Here is a 14946-nt window from a genome sequence, read left to right as displayed (position 1 = left end):
CTTTGTAGGTCTCCACCTTCTCGTCTGCACTCTCTGATCCTATTGAAGATTCACTTACACCCTATGGACTTTATCCTTTCGAGTGGATCAATGAGTATCCATACATCATTGACCATATATGGATTTTATTTCAAACTTTATGGCTCCAAACCACTAATCAAAGTCAGACCTTTACATGGCATCCATGTAGGTGATCAGATCCTTGTTGTTCTCATCGAGTTCAACAAGATACATCCTAAAATTAGAAACTGAAGTATCCATCCGACGGATATGGTACTCTATCAGATCTCCTTAATGGTACCTCTACAACAGGTTTTGAATTTGATCTAATCAAATCATTATATGAATTTACTAGATTGTGTCAGTTCTTCTACCTGTCGAACTTCATAAGTTCTACATTCAAGGCATCAGTTCTTTCACCAAGATACTTTTTCTAAAAAAATGCCGAACAACTTTTGTTCTTTAGCATGGTAGAAGTTATATCCCCTAGATTCTTTAAGGTTATTCTACAAAATAATACATATAGAATCGGGATCCAAGCTAATCGATCTGTAAATGCTTGACAAAAAACAAACACTCCCAAATCCTAAGATAAGAAAGTATCAGTTTACGTCTAGTCCATATCTCATATCGAGTCTCTACGACTGATTAATTTGGAATCCAGCTTAGAACATAACAAGTAGTCTCAAGAGCATAATCCTAAAGGAGACTGACAGACTTGTAAACCCCATCATAGATCGTACAATGTCTAATAATATTGATTCAATAAGAGAGAATCTTATTCTCTTTTTAGATATGTCAACAACTCATCGAAAAAGGCATTCTCCTCTTTGGACAGACTAAAAGTTTAATGCTCTTCCTAGTTTATTTCTCTATCTTATTAAAAAATTATTTAAATATTTTAAATAATCTAAATTTATGACAAACATGTTTGTAGATCCAATACATTAGTATGTATCAATTCAGAGCATTATTAGCTCGTTCATTTTTTCTAGCAAAAGGTGATTCAGTCATCTTACTAAAGAGATAGATTGATAGGTTGACAATGATTTACAATCATTGACTTTGAGAATTATCTCCTGTTGATTTATTCTTGTTTATATGATCGAGCCTAAATTGCCAAGATAGGTCTCTATGATATTATCTACTCTAAGGAGTTTGTTTGTTATGTACAGTACACTAACAAACTGTGTAAATGACATTTCTACTTATCCACATGATTTTAATATCATTCATAGTGATATCATAAAATCATTAGACAATAGTGATAATCACTAAAATGATATTATTAGAATTAAAAATAGGCTTGACGATTTCTAAAATCAGGATTGAAACATAACTTCCATCTCCAACGTTAGAAACCTCTTGCTATTTTCAAACTTTCTACTAACCTGAAGTCGTTACAACAATTTGCATGGACTTTCGATATCAATACCGAGGCAGTAGTGTTATAGATAGAAAAATCACAAGGTGTTATCATATAAGTACTTTATCCAGTAATCTTTGCTGATTTCTCTTCCTTAGCCTATTCGGATTAAGAGACTCTACTAGACTAGGTTAATCTTAGACTTTTTTTTTAGTTCGGACTCATTAGTCCAAGCATGACTTTTTGCACCTTCTTTTCTTTTCTTTCTCAAAGATTATTGCCCACCGAAGACACATCTTCAGAGTTGCAAAAGAACTCCTTCAATATTTGAAGAATTTTCTTCCACTAAGCATCATCGAATTTACAACTAAATTCGTATTCTTTATTGCTCTCAAAAAACATCACATGGTGATATGATCATTTGGCCACTTCTGATAAGTGCCTTTGATCACATCATATGTTTTGAATGTAAAAATATTAGGTGCTGGATTCATAATCATATTTAGGATCCATTCATGCTTAGAACTATTTGCAACTTTCGATACCATCTATTGAAGTTGGATCCTATAAATAAGTTACTGTCAAACAGTGAATGGAGCAACTAATATCTGCCATAACTGAAAGAAAAATACAAGATCTCAATGTTTATGAATTGATTAAGCCTAAAGATTTGGATTTTAGTTTAAAAGTTCTCTTACTATTTTATACGAATTGGTGCCTCTACCTCCAATTGAGAAATTACTTTAATCTCTTAGCTAGTACTAGAATCCACACAGACTACATACAGGCTGAGGATGGCTCGATCAATCCATATGCACCTATGGATAGGTTCTCAATCAATTATTTTTTCAATAATTTTTAGTAGTTAATTTAGCCCAAATTTCATTTCAATAGGCGATGAGCCTCCACTGAAAGTTTTGATTAGGTCAAACTATTAACATGAACCTACTCAGTGGTTCTAACTAATGAATGATCAGGTCCGAGGATAGCTTGATCAACCTAACCATCATCAGATAGTATAACAAAGTCATCATATAATAAATAATAATTCCATCATTCAGAGAGAACACCAAACAGATGGTGCCTGCAATGTCAATCGAAAATAATAGACCCATTACCATTCACCTTAATGGGAGGCTATGATCCAGTTATCCCTATAACTAGCTCATTTTATGGACCTAATAATTTAGAAAATTTAATTAATTTAGAGAAGAGAGAAAAGAGATCAATAGTAGACCACAATCCTCCCACTGACTTCACCAAGTCACTTAATCAGATTAGGGTCATGCTGATCGAACTGGCACCTAGATCAGTCACATGATCAACCTTAATGGTATGGGTCAACTAGAATCACTTAGTGGTCTAATCAAGACATAATCCTTCAAATTAACCAGATAAGTGAGATTAGTGAGAGGGTCTGCTAAGCTTGCCTTAGACACCATCAAAATAGCCAGATAAGCCACTCTCAATTAAAAAACACCGATCGAAATGTTAAACTTATCTTAGACACCAATTGGTTAACTAGTTTCAATTTGACCAACCTATTGATTCGGATTCAACCACTGAGTTATATTCAAAGTTTATTTAGTCTAATTAAAGACATGGACTTGATCATCTACAACTATTGTATTGGTTCTAGAGAAATTTTGATTTAATCTAATTTAATATTTGGTTAGATTTAATCAATTTCTCTATATAGTCTATTAACTCTTTGATTCTAACCTTAGGTCTAACCCAATTAAAAGAATCTGATTTGAGCTAATCCATACCTCCATATTTTATACGAATGATATTAGATCTTTAATTCATAATTCTAGATCTAATCAATTCTTCACTTAATTCTCAATTAAGTTTAGCATCAGTATGGATTTAGATTTAGATTTGAAATAATTTTAATTTTTTATTTTATAAATAATTTATAATAAATATTATGTAAAAATTTTTTATTCTGAAATTGGATCGACTCAATCAACATTTAGCCAGCTACACAAGGGGATTGGGTCAACTCAGTTCAAAACTGAGTCAGCTCAGTAATTATGCGAGCACATTTCAGATTTGAAAAATCTTGCATAATATTAAAATAAAATCAGTCATAAATACTTTTCAGATCATATCTAAATATTTTATATTTAAGATTTTATTTTTTCATGATTAAAATAATTTTAATATATAGATTAGATATTTTATTTTTCATACAACTTTGTATCATATACAACAAACCTAAGATTTCAAGATCTAAGATTTTGCAGAAAATAAATTCTTCCTTTTGCATTCTTTTTCATGGGATCTAATCATATGGCACCCCTACATGCATAAAAGCACTCCATCGAATGGGAAGAGAGGGTCTTTAAATCTTTTTTGCTCCGATGATCGAACGATCTGTGATCAACCTAATCCAAGTACTTGCTAAGCAGATCATCTAATCTAATCACATATCATATATGTTTAAATTTAGATCTAATTTAAATTATATCAGATCTAATCACAATCTTAGATCACATCTAAATCAGATTATAAACATCACATGTAATATAAAAAATTAGATTTTATCAAAGATCAGTACAAACTAGGACAATCTTTTCACTATAAGGGTAAACCTTACAGCAGGACAACCTTATATCAGTTTGTGCAATCAACCATTAATTAAATTCAGATCTAAGATAACACATATCAAATCTAAATAAAATTAAATTTATATTTAATATGCATATATAATATGTCATAACGAACCTAGGCTCTGATACCACTGTTGGTGAACGTAGGCAATTTCATGCATGTACTTTAAAATTTTTTTGAATAAATTACAGTGAAAAGCAAATAAATTTATTATACTAATTTAACATGCATATGATCTAATCATCAAATTAATCTACTCTAAGATCTATGATATGATATGTTACTATAAAATCTAAAATAATCATATGATAAAATCTATATGCATGGATGTAAGCAGTAGATCAGATCTGCACCATCTGAGTTCAGAACTCGATACCTGAGCATGGACTGATGATCACCGCTACTGAGAGACATGGTGAAGATAATCCTTGCTGGTTGCTCATAGCCGCACATACATCCGACCTCTACAGAAATTCACTTGAAGCCCCGATTTGATCGATCTTCTCGAGAATGCTAGTTCATGGGAAGATCTTCTTCTTGACTGATCTAGATCCTTTCTTCAAATCTCTAAAATTTTTTCAGAGATTGAAGATGGATGTCTAGAGGAGATGAGTATGTGAAAGAAAGATATAAAAGAAAATAATTTCTCTCTTATTTTTTCTCTCTTCCCAAATCCTGAGGAACAAACTCTAGAAAAATAGATTTTACGCACACCCCAAGAGAAAGGACTCTCCTTCTCTGTTCACGCCATGAACCCATACCCAAGGACTTCTCACAGTGAAAGCCCTTTTCTCTAGCCTCTTACATGCATGAAAAAGAGAAACAAACCCCTCTTTATAGTTGTGTAATAAGTTGGGTGCAGAGTCCAAGAGATCTTAGACTCTTCCAAGAGATGTCACATCCTCTCCTAATTTCATGCCAAAATATGCATAAAAAAATATGGGACACCTCTTTTCATATTTTTTGATGGTAAATCAACTCTCTAACTAATTTTTTATAAAAATTCTCCTTAAAATGTTGAACACATAAGGAGAAAAAAATAAGTTGGCATGTGGAGTGATTTGGATAAGAATAGATTCTCTTGATAAGGAATATTTTGAAATCTAATTTTAAAATCTTTTTTTATTAAAACCAAATTATATTTGAATGTGAGAAAGAGAGGGAGAAGACCTCTTTGGCATGAAAAAATCTCATGTAAAAACCTCTTGAGCATGGAGAAAGTTGGCATCAAAGTGGGAGGCACATGGGGAGGAAGAGTTCAATCCTATATGGACTTTAGGCTTCCTTATTTGAATCCAAACCAATTCACATCTGGTTTATCTAAAATAAAATATATAAAATCTAATCTAATTAGATTTATAATTTTATAATTAAATTTTAATCAAATTAAAAATTGATTGAACCAAAGTTCTGATCAAATCAGGGATATTTCTCTCTTAGCGATTAGGTCATCTCATAACCTAATCGGTTCAAACCTAATTGAATCTAATTTAATTAAATTTTATTTAATCCTTTTTGCTCAATCAAATTAAGCTAATTAGTAATTTAATTATCAATTAATTTTCTATTAATTTATTAATACTTGGTGAATAAATTTATTGTAACTTTTGCATAAGGTTAATCAACAATCGAATTGATGATTAAGCCCTTGAATGATTCTCAATCATTGATCAGCCACATGATCAATTAAAAATTTTTTTTTGAGTGTGATCCCATAGGTTCGAACCTAAGTCGGTAGTATAAGAATAAATTTTTGAATCAATTGATATAACTATCTAGCAATGGTGATCTGACGTCCGGATAGGTCGAATAATGGTGAAGCAATATTCAAAAACCTATTGGTATATGGCTATCATATAATTTATTCCTTTGATCCTAATACTCAAGGATGACCTAGAATTTAACTGTTAATCCTAGATAAGTCATCCACATTATATTTCAATCTTTTAAATCCATCACATGGATTATCCGGATTCAGGTTTTGCTAAATTAAAAATACATTGATACATTAACTCCTACTAATTCGGAGGGATCAATCTCATCTTGACTTATGTACCAACTTGACAAGTACTTGATTACACTCAAAAATCTTTCATTACTAAATTAGAAACTCGGTTAGTCTAACATCAAAGTACAGTGAGTTGCTTGCAAGCCATCATGGTGATCTTAGGTTAGAGGGACACTTATACCCATACCCTTCATGAGCTACCCTTGACAGTAGAGTGCTCTGCAGTTGGTCACGTTCTGTGATGATGTACTTCTACATCTCATCTATATGTCATACCAGTATCTCCATATTATTTGGTTACAAGGATAACCAATGCATATGGCACACAACGATCTACACTTGATATCACTATCGTCCTAGTAATAACATATCATTTGGTCACGAACCAATTTAAGGATCACGCGATAAATTATCCTTTATCGATCAAAGTAGTCCTAAAGACTTCATCATAACATAGGAGTTCTTTAAAAGATATAACTTTATGATGAAAAAGGCCAAATGACTTTTATTATTTATCAATTCATATACATTTATAATTAGTACAATCGTCAAATGATTGACTTTAGAACATATTTCCCAACATCACCATGGTACCTTATGTATATGGATCCATATTTTGGTTTATTCCCTAACATACCACTTTGAGATATGTGTGGGATATTCTGAATTTGGTAAAATATGCATGGAGATTGTGAGTGGTCAATATAGAATTAATCACTCCTTATAGGAGGAGAGAACATCCTATGTGATCTCATAGGATGATAACTTTGAGGGTCTCTGATCGAAGCAGTGATAAATAATAGAAAAAATTTTTACTGATTCATCAATTAAGTTATCATCATCTAACCGAGATACATATGGATAGATATTTGAGTTTGACATGATTCCATACCCACGGCCTATCTAGGATGTTGTGTGATCGAAGGATTGAATTTCATGATAACTTATCATGAAAGTATAATTTTGATATTTCTATCAAATTTTATATCTTCTGGATAGTCATGACACATTGCTAGACGTCAATCTTGACTTATAAATTTTAAAAATTAAAAAAATTTAATTTAAAAAATAATTAGAAAGTATTCTGATTAATTGATGCCTTTGGGCTGACCTAATCGGATTAGGTCATGAGTTTGAGTCTACTGCTAGCAAGATATTGAACCCAATGGGTCACACATAATAGAAATTTGGTCTTGATCTAATCTATTTGAATTTATTATAAATATTATGGGTTAATTAAATTGCCAGCATATGAATTAATCCAAGTTCTCAATTAAGTTTGGTGCAAAAGTGTTTGTGCTAACTCTAAAGCTTGATGCCTTGACATAATGGGATTAGGTTTGAACCTACAAATTATTAAGTGGCTTATTTGATTTTTATGAAAGTGTTCCATGTGAAGTCTACTACCTCCATGCCAATCCACATGCCAAAATAAATTGATGCCCCATTTATTTTTGGCATTAAGGAGGAGTCCTTCTGGTTTACTCCTCTTACTTTTTCTTTCTTATTTCCATATATTTTTTATTTCTCGCACCATTAGATGGTGTCTTGGGATGTGTGGATGCAGAAGAGAAGGAAAAGTCCTTCTTTGTGAAGAAACTCATATGCCAAAAAATATTGGGATGCCCACATGTTTTGTATGTTGAGAATGGAAGAGTCCATCTCATTTAAAACTCTTATCAACCTTCCATTTTTCTTATTATTCCACACTAATTCCTAAAGGGTGGTGGCATCAGATAGTGCCTTGGGAGGTGTGTGCAGAGGAAAGTCCTTTTGCTGAATAAAAATCTAACAAACTCCCTTAATTAGAATTAATTCACTGATGAAAAACAATGAGACACCAATTGTTGGCATCCCTTGGAGGTGCCCTTTTATTCTTTATAAAAGGGATGCCCCTTATGTGATAAGGCATGGTTTTTCTCTAGTTGTTAGGTGTGGGAATGAAGAGAAAAAGATAAAAAAAAATTTAAAAAAAAGATAAGAAAAAGAGAGAAAGAAAAATAAAAAGGAAGATAAGAGAACATTGGAAAGCATATGATGCTTATCCTAAAATTTAGATTGTTCAAGTATTGAACATCTAAAATCTGATTTTTTTTATGATGAGATCTTTTGAGAAAAGTTCTCTAGTGTGATCCTAGTGGAGGTTTTGAATGCATACAGATAGTGGTGCAACCCATTCTTGAGAAGGATGATTGGCAGTGAACTTATGAAGATGGCTGCAGCACTACGTCAAATTGAGAAGGATCCTGATCTGTCCCGTGTGGATCACTGTTGGAGGGCTTCTACTTTAGAGCCTTGTGAAGATCTTTCCATTACCAGATCCTCATCTTCATGTTTGGTATATGACTTTTAATCCCTCGTTAATATGCATGTTAGAATTGTTTGTTTGTAATCATCCAGGAGTTCCTAGGGTTTGTATTTTGATAGTCATGTTTTAATTATTAAAACTTATTTTTAATAGTTGAATGCATGTAAAATTTTTGAAAACTATATTCCGTTGTGTCACTGAAACCCAATAGTGGTATCAAAGCCATCCTTGATTGATTCAATCAAACCTCATGTTATTATTGTGATATGGATTAGATCCAGTTCATTTTATGTCAAAAATTAGATTTTCTGAGTGATATTTAATTGATATTTTTGATGCATCCTTTGTTAAGAATAAACATTATCAGTCCATGATCATACTTAGATATGAGATTTCGTGGTCTTTAGACTTGTGAGACAAGTTTAGGTTAGATCCTATAATCTGATTTTCTATGGAATTGTAAATCCAGTGTATGTGATGCACAAAGCTTTGGAATGATACATTGGATGTACATTGCCAAGACTTATGGTTCTTGCATATGATGTATTCACTCAAGTTTCAAGGGCCAACCACCATGTAATTGGGCATTCATCATTATGGATCTTCCATTATGATTATTGCCCAAGATATGTGTGGAGCCGAAAAATTTTGATCATGAAAAGGATGTTTCAAGACATGGATTAGAATTTTTGCCAATGGATTTGTTTTAACTATAATTCATTGACCTAATGTGATTAAAATTTATGATTATAGATTAAATCAAATTCATAGTTCTAATTTGATTAGAAATTATGTTTAATTAAGATTGATCAAATTATCTTTGATCTAATTTGATTAGGACTTGAGTCATAGTTGATCGAATCTTTGCTAACTTAATAGGATTAGGGTCAATCTAAGAATTGGTCAACTCAAGTCAAAAGGATAATAAAATGATTGACTTATAATTAGATCAAGAGTTGAATCCAAATCAAAAATCCTAAATGAGTCCTATGTCCATATATTTAAACATCTTTATTGATATGTTCATGAATGATATCACAATTAGAATAGCATGAGAAGCTTTTTATCATGATTTATAATTATTATAAAATACATGATAATTGGTTATAGACTATGGTATATCCATGTGATGGATGTATGCATGAATGCTTCCATGTTAGCTGATTTATAAATATATCTGCAATAGTTGCAATAGGGACTGGGTGCCCTTGATGCATTATATTTTCAACTATATTTTCTTTTGTATGTTTTCAACTATTGATTGGGACTTTTATATATTGATGTAAAATTATAGAAAATAAATTTTTATTTGAAAATAGATAGAAAGTATTTTTTTCTATTTTTTGATGAAGGTGGAGCATATGTGAAAGACTTCATGGAGATGAAGGCTACCAGGTGTTTGGAGAGCAGAGGTATATTTAGATCGATCATGAGATGGTTCAATCTATGATGCATCTAGGGTTTGACCCATATACCATCTGATAACTGATATATTTTTATATTTATTGAAGATATTTTTGATAATTTATGGTGCTAACATCTTCTTAAAAACTTAATTTTATGAATAAATTAATTTTTTTTATAAAAATAAATAATTTTAAAAAAAATAAAATTAGAGCATATTTATGAAAAATAGATGTTAATTTAATTGAAAATTTTAAGCACCAAAATAATAAAATTTTTTTGAGAAATTCAATGCATATTTTTTCTTATTTTTCAAGCAAAAATTGAAGCAAAAATCGAGCCAAAATATCCTAAAAAATAAAAAATATTACCTCTAGTGCATGATGGACCAGTCGGTCAGTCTACAGAAATAGGGTGCGATCCATAGAAAACTTTATGCAGTCCACAGGCATGGCTGACAGTGAGAGAAGGATTCTGGGTGCGATCCAATCGTTGAAATTCATTCCGACCTAGATTCAATGGTCAGCATCCATTATCGGTTTATAAGAGGGGTTTTTGTGCGATTCGACGGTTCAGAAGTAATCCATCATGCGATTGGACGGCTGAGGATGCTCCCGACTGTGTTAAGAATTTAAATTGCACAATCCGATGGCCCAGAATCAATTCCAAATATGATTGAACGGCTATGGTTCGATCCGACTTTGATAAGGATTATAACTTTGGATTTTGATCAGATCTGGACGGTCTGAAGCTCATCCGATGGTCAGAAATATTTCTAGGAGGATTAATATAATTTCTAAGAGTTTTAGAACTCCTTTTTCTATCAAAAAATTATGAAAAATTTATCTACAAATAGGAGATTTGGGAATAAGCTTTGAGAGTAGAAAAAATTAGTAGAAAGTGAGAAAAAAATAGAAAAAAAATAAAATAGCTTTAGAGATCCAAGAAAAAGAAGGAGAGAAGCCAGTTCGTTCTATGGAGTATGACGGAAGATGGAGAGATCATCAACCATCTTTTCGATGAGGCTGGACTGATTAACTTTAGATCTTTGTTATAGTTTTATTTTTATTTTATTTTATTATTTTTTTAAAATTTTTATACTTAAATTTTAATTTTAATTAATGCAAAATTTATTTTCTTTCACTTTAAATTTTTATTTTTTTATTTTTTGTAGGTAGATGCTAGGATCTAGTTAGTAGATCTTAGTACCTAATTTATTTTATATTTTTTAAATTCTTATTATTTATTTTTATTATAAGTAGATGCTGGGATCTAGTTAGTATTGGGAATAGTGTCCCAAAGCCAATCGTCAGCCTGTTGACGGTTGTGCTCATTTTTATATATGTACATGAATTATGAATTAATAAAAATTATTTTGATATTTTTCATCCCAAAATATTTCATCTTCTAATGAACTCCTATGTTGTGGTGAAGTCCTTAGAACTATTTAGACTCGACAAAGGAGGATTTATCGTTTAGTCCTTAAATCTGTTCGCGACCAAATGATTCGTTGTTACCAAGGATGACAACGTTTATCAAGCATAGGTCGTTGTGTGCCATGTAGGTTGATTGTCCTCTTAACCAATGAGTGTGGAGATACTGGTATGGCATACAGGTGAGATGTAAGGGTACATCTGCACTGAACATAACCGACTCCAGAGCTATTTCTGCTGTCAAGATTTGCTCTGATGGAATATGGGTATAAATGTCCCTCCGACCTGAGACCGCCATGGTGACTTGCAAGCAACTCACTGCACTTAGGCACTGGACTACCTAAATTTTTAATTCAGTGACGGAAGGCTGCTGGGTGTGGTCAAGTACTTGACTTGTCGGTGCGTGTGTCAAGATGGAATTCACCACTCCAGTTTAGGAGCTGTGTACAGTCGTGTTTCAATTTAGCAAAACCTTGGCCAGGGTAGTCCTTGTGAGGAGTCACAGGACTGTTTGAGTTAAGCACGATTCGGATGATCTGATCAGGGTTGACAGTTTAATCCTAAGTCATCCTAAACACAGGGGTCAAAAGGATGAATTATACAATAACCATATTCATGTAGGTTCTGAGTGTTATGATTATGACTCTTCGACCTATCCGGACGTCAGGTACCATTGCTAGATGGTCACTTCGATTAGTACAGAAATTGATTCCTACGCTACCGGCTTAGGTTCGAACCTGCGGGGTCACACACATTAGAGATTCCTATCTGATCTAATGGCTAGTGTAGAATCCTACATGTTTGAGACTCAGTGATCGAGAATCAAGATTTTTTGATCACGAGTTCCACATATTATGGGTACCGGGGTCAAGAGTCCCACTGGTTGGGACTTTTCGATCAGGGTTACATATCGATGAATTCTGATGCCCGATTGCCCATCAGATTTGGACTCAGTATTTATGAGAGGTTTAATTAGTAATTTGATTGTTAATTAACTCAATTTGATTGAGTAATTATTTTTAGATCAAATCCAATTGAATTGGATTCAGTTGGTTTTGACTCGATTAGGTTAAGAGTTGACCTAATCGTCGAGATGGTTTGGTCCCTGATTTGATCAAGGGTTGGGCTTAGTCAATTCCTGATTTGATTAAGATTTTATTGAGCCTAATTAAGTCTAATTTAGTTGGGTTTAAATTAGTCTAATTGGACCTAAATTATGTGGTTCAATTAGGTTGGTTTAAATAATTAAACCACCTTGACCCAATCTCCATGCGCCACCTCACTTCCATTGCACCCATTTGAATTCATGAGAAGGAACTTCTCATGAATTATTTTCTCATGCTAAGCCCTCTCCATGCCCCACTTTAATGTGCCAAATGAATGGATAAGGATGATTGGTTGGCCATTCAAATTCAAAATAAAGTTTGAATTTGAATGGGCAATCAATCTTTGCACCTTATCACTTTTTTTATGCCCCATTTATTACATGAGAAAAGGTTTCTTATGAAATCTCTCCATGCATAATTTAAGCCACGCCTCATTCCTTTAGTGGATAAGGGATGAGTTGGTGTCCATTTGAATTCAAAATTTGATTTGAATTCAAATGTGCAATTACTCATCTTTATCTTTTCTTTTGGATAAGACATTTGATGTTGTTATAAAAGGAGGAGAAGAGTGGGGCATGCAAGAAGAAGATTTTTGGAGAAAAATTCTGGAGCGTGAGAAGTCTTGTGCGTTAGAAGGAAGTCCATATCCTTCCAAGAGAAAAAGAAAGAAAAGTGGGTGCAAGGTTTCCAGTGAATTCCCTAGAGTTTTAGCCTGGGATTCGAAAAGTGAGAAAGTGAGCTACGAATGTCGTGAGCCCATAAAATCTCAGAAAGATCTTCAACATCCTCTCAAGTACATCTGTTGACGATCTGGAGTATCTGAAGAATCGACAGACATCGATCGAAGGAGTTCGATCAGCATCGACCGTCAAAAGGGCTCTACAACGAGCTAGCACTCGTGAGGAGTCGATTAGATCGAGAGCTTCGTGTGGATGATTCGTAGAGGCCAGACACATTGTGTGGCTGCATCGCGATGATCAAACTCTTCTGACGGTGATCAAATTACGATGATCTACTACCCGTACAAAGATATTGTGCTCTGAACACATTACAGTAAAGTGTTTACTGTTTGAATTTGAAATTCAAATTTAAATGAATGCATACTATATATCATATTTAGATCCTAGTGTAGGATAAATTTATGTTAATTAATTAGATTAATTAATATTTTTCTACTGTAAAATCATAATTTTGAAAAAGTTTTAAAATTACCATTTTACCTCTGCACTGAATTTTTCCCCACAAATGGTATGAGAGCAGGTTTTTAGATATGATATATATATTTATATGCATAGATTAAGTTATAATCTAAAAGTTTAAATTTAAAATTTGAAATTCAAAATTTAAAATTTGAATTTTGAAAGTTGTTTGAAATTCAAAATTCAAAAGTTTAAAATTCAAAATTTGAAATTTAAATTTTAAAATTTGGATTTAGAAATTCAAAATTCAAAAATTTGAAATTTAAAATTTAAAATTTGAAATTTGGTTAAAATTTTAAATTTGAAATTCAAAATTTAAAATTCAAAATTTAAAATTTAAAAATTTGAAATTTTAAATTTGTTTGAAATTTGTTTGAAATTTGAAATTCAAAATTTAAAATTTAAAATTTAAATTTTGAAATTTAAATTTTAAAATTATTATATTTAGATATACTTGATCCAAGTAGCAAGTAATCGAATTGGGTTGGTTGCCATGGCCGTCCGATCATAGGAGAAAAGCAGGGTTTAAAGGCCCTCTCCTCCCATTCGATGGGGTCTCCTATGGTGGTAGGGGTGCCGCTGCAATTATATCCCATGCAGATGAAGCAGCGAAAGGAATTAATTGTAAAGGTTCAATTGTAAAATTTATCATGAATGTGTTAGATTAGATCTAAAGGAATATTCATGATTTATTTTGATTGAGTTATTTTCTGTTATGTAATTAGCAATAGGATTGCTATTTATGAAATGTGCTGATCTATTTGTAAAATGAGTCAACATATTTGGTGAACAAAAAATAAAACCTTTCAAATTTGAAAATTATTTTCGAAATACCAAACCCTGACCCATCAGTCCAAATACTTAATTAAAAGAATTAAGTGTTGTCTAGTAGGTCTAGAATTGTGAATTAAGACCTAAGACAATTGTATAAACTTGTGGGTCAATGGGTTAGATGGATTAAGTCCATAATTGGGTTAGACCTAAGGTTAGCTTAAAGAAATGGACTAAATTAGAGTAATTGATCAAATCTAATCAAAAGTTGAATTAGATTAGGTCAAGGATACTCTAGACTCAACTCCAATAGTTGTAGTTGAATGGGTCCATATCTTTAACTAAACCAAGATGGACTTAATTCATGGCTATGCAGTGGAACCCTATTTACTAAGTTGATCAAATTAAAACTAATAAACCGGTTGGTGTCTAAGGTAAGTTTGGTAGTTTGACCAGTGGTTTTTAAGCGGGAGCTACTCGCAGTGATTTGATCTCTGACGAGTTAATGGCTTATCCCCACCACTGATCTCACTTACCTGGCCAACTTGGTGAATTAGATTTTGATTAGATCACTTGGTGATTAGGGCTCACCCATGTCATTAGGTAAATCAGTTTGACTGATTTAGGTGCTCCTAATGCCAACTTTAAGTAAATCCTTTTTAATCTGACTTGGTGAAGTCAGTGAGAGGATTGAAATTGGCTGGATATTTTTTTCTCATCTATCCTTTAATAAAA

The sequence above is a fragment of the Elaeis guineensis genome, chromosome 8 (assembly GCF_000442705.2).
Source record: "Elaeis guineensis isolate ETL-2024a chromosome 8, EG11, whole genome shotgun sequence".
NCBI lineage: Eukaryota > Viridiplantae > Streptophyta > Magnoliopsida > Arecales > Arecaceae > Elaeis > Elaeis guineensis.
Note: the sequence above shows the minus strand (reverse complement) of the source record.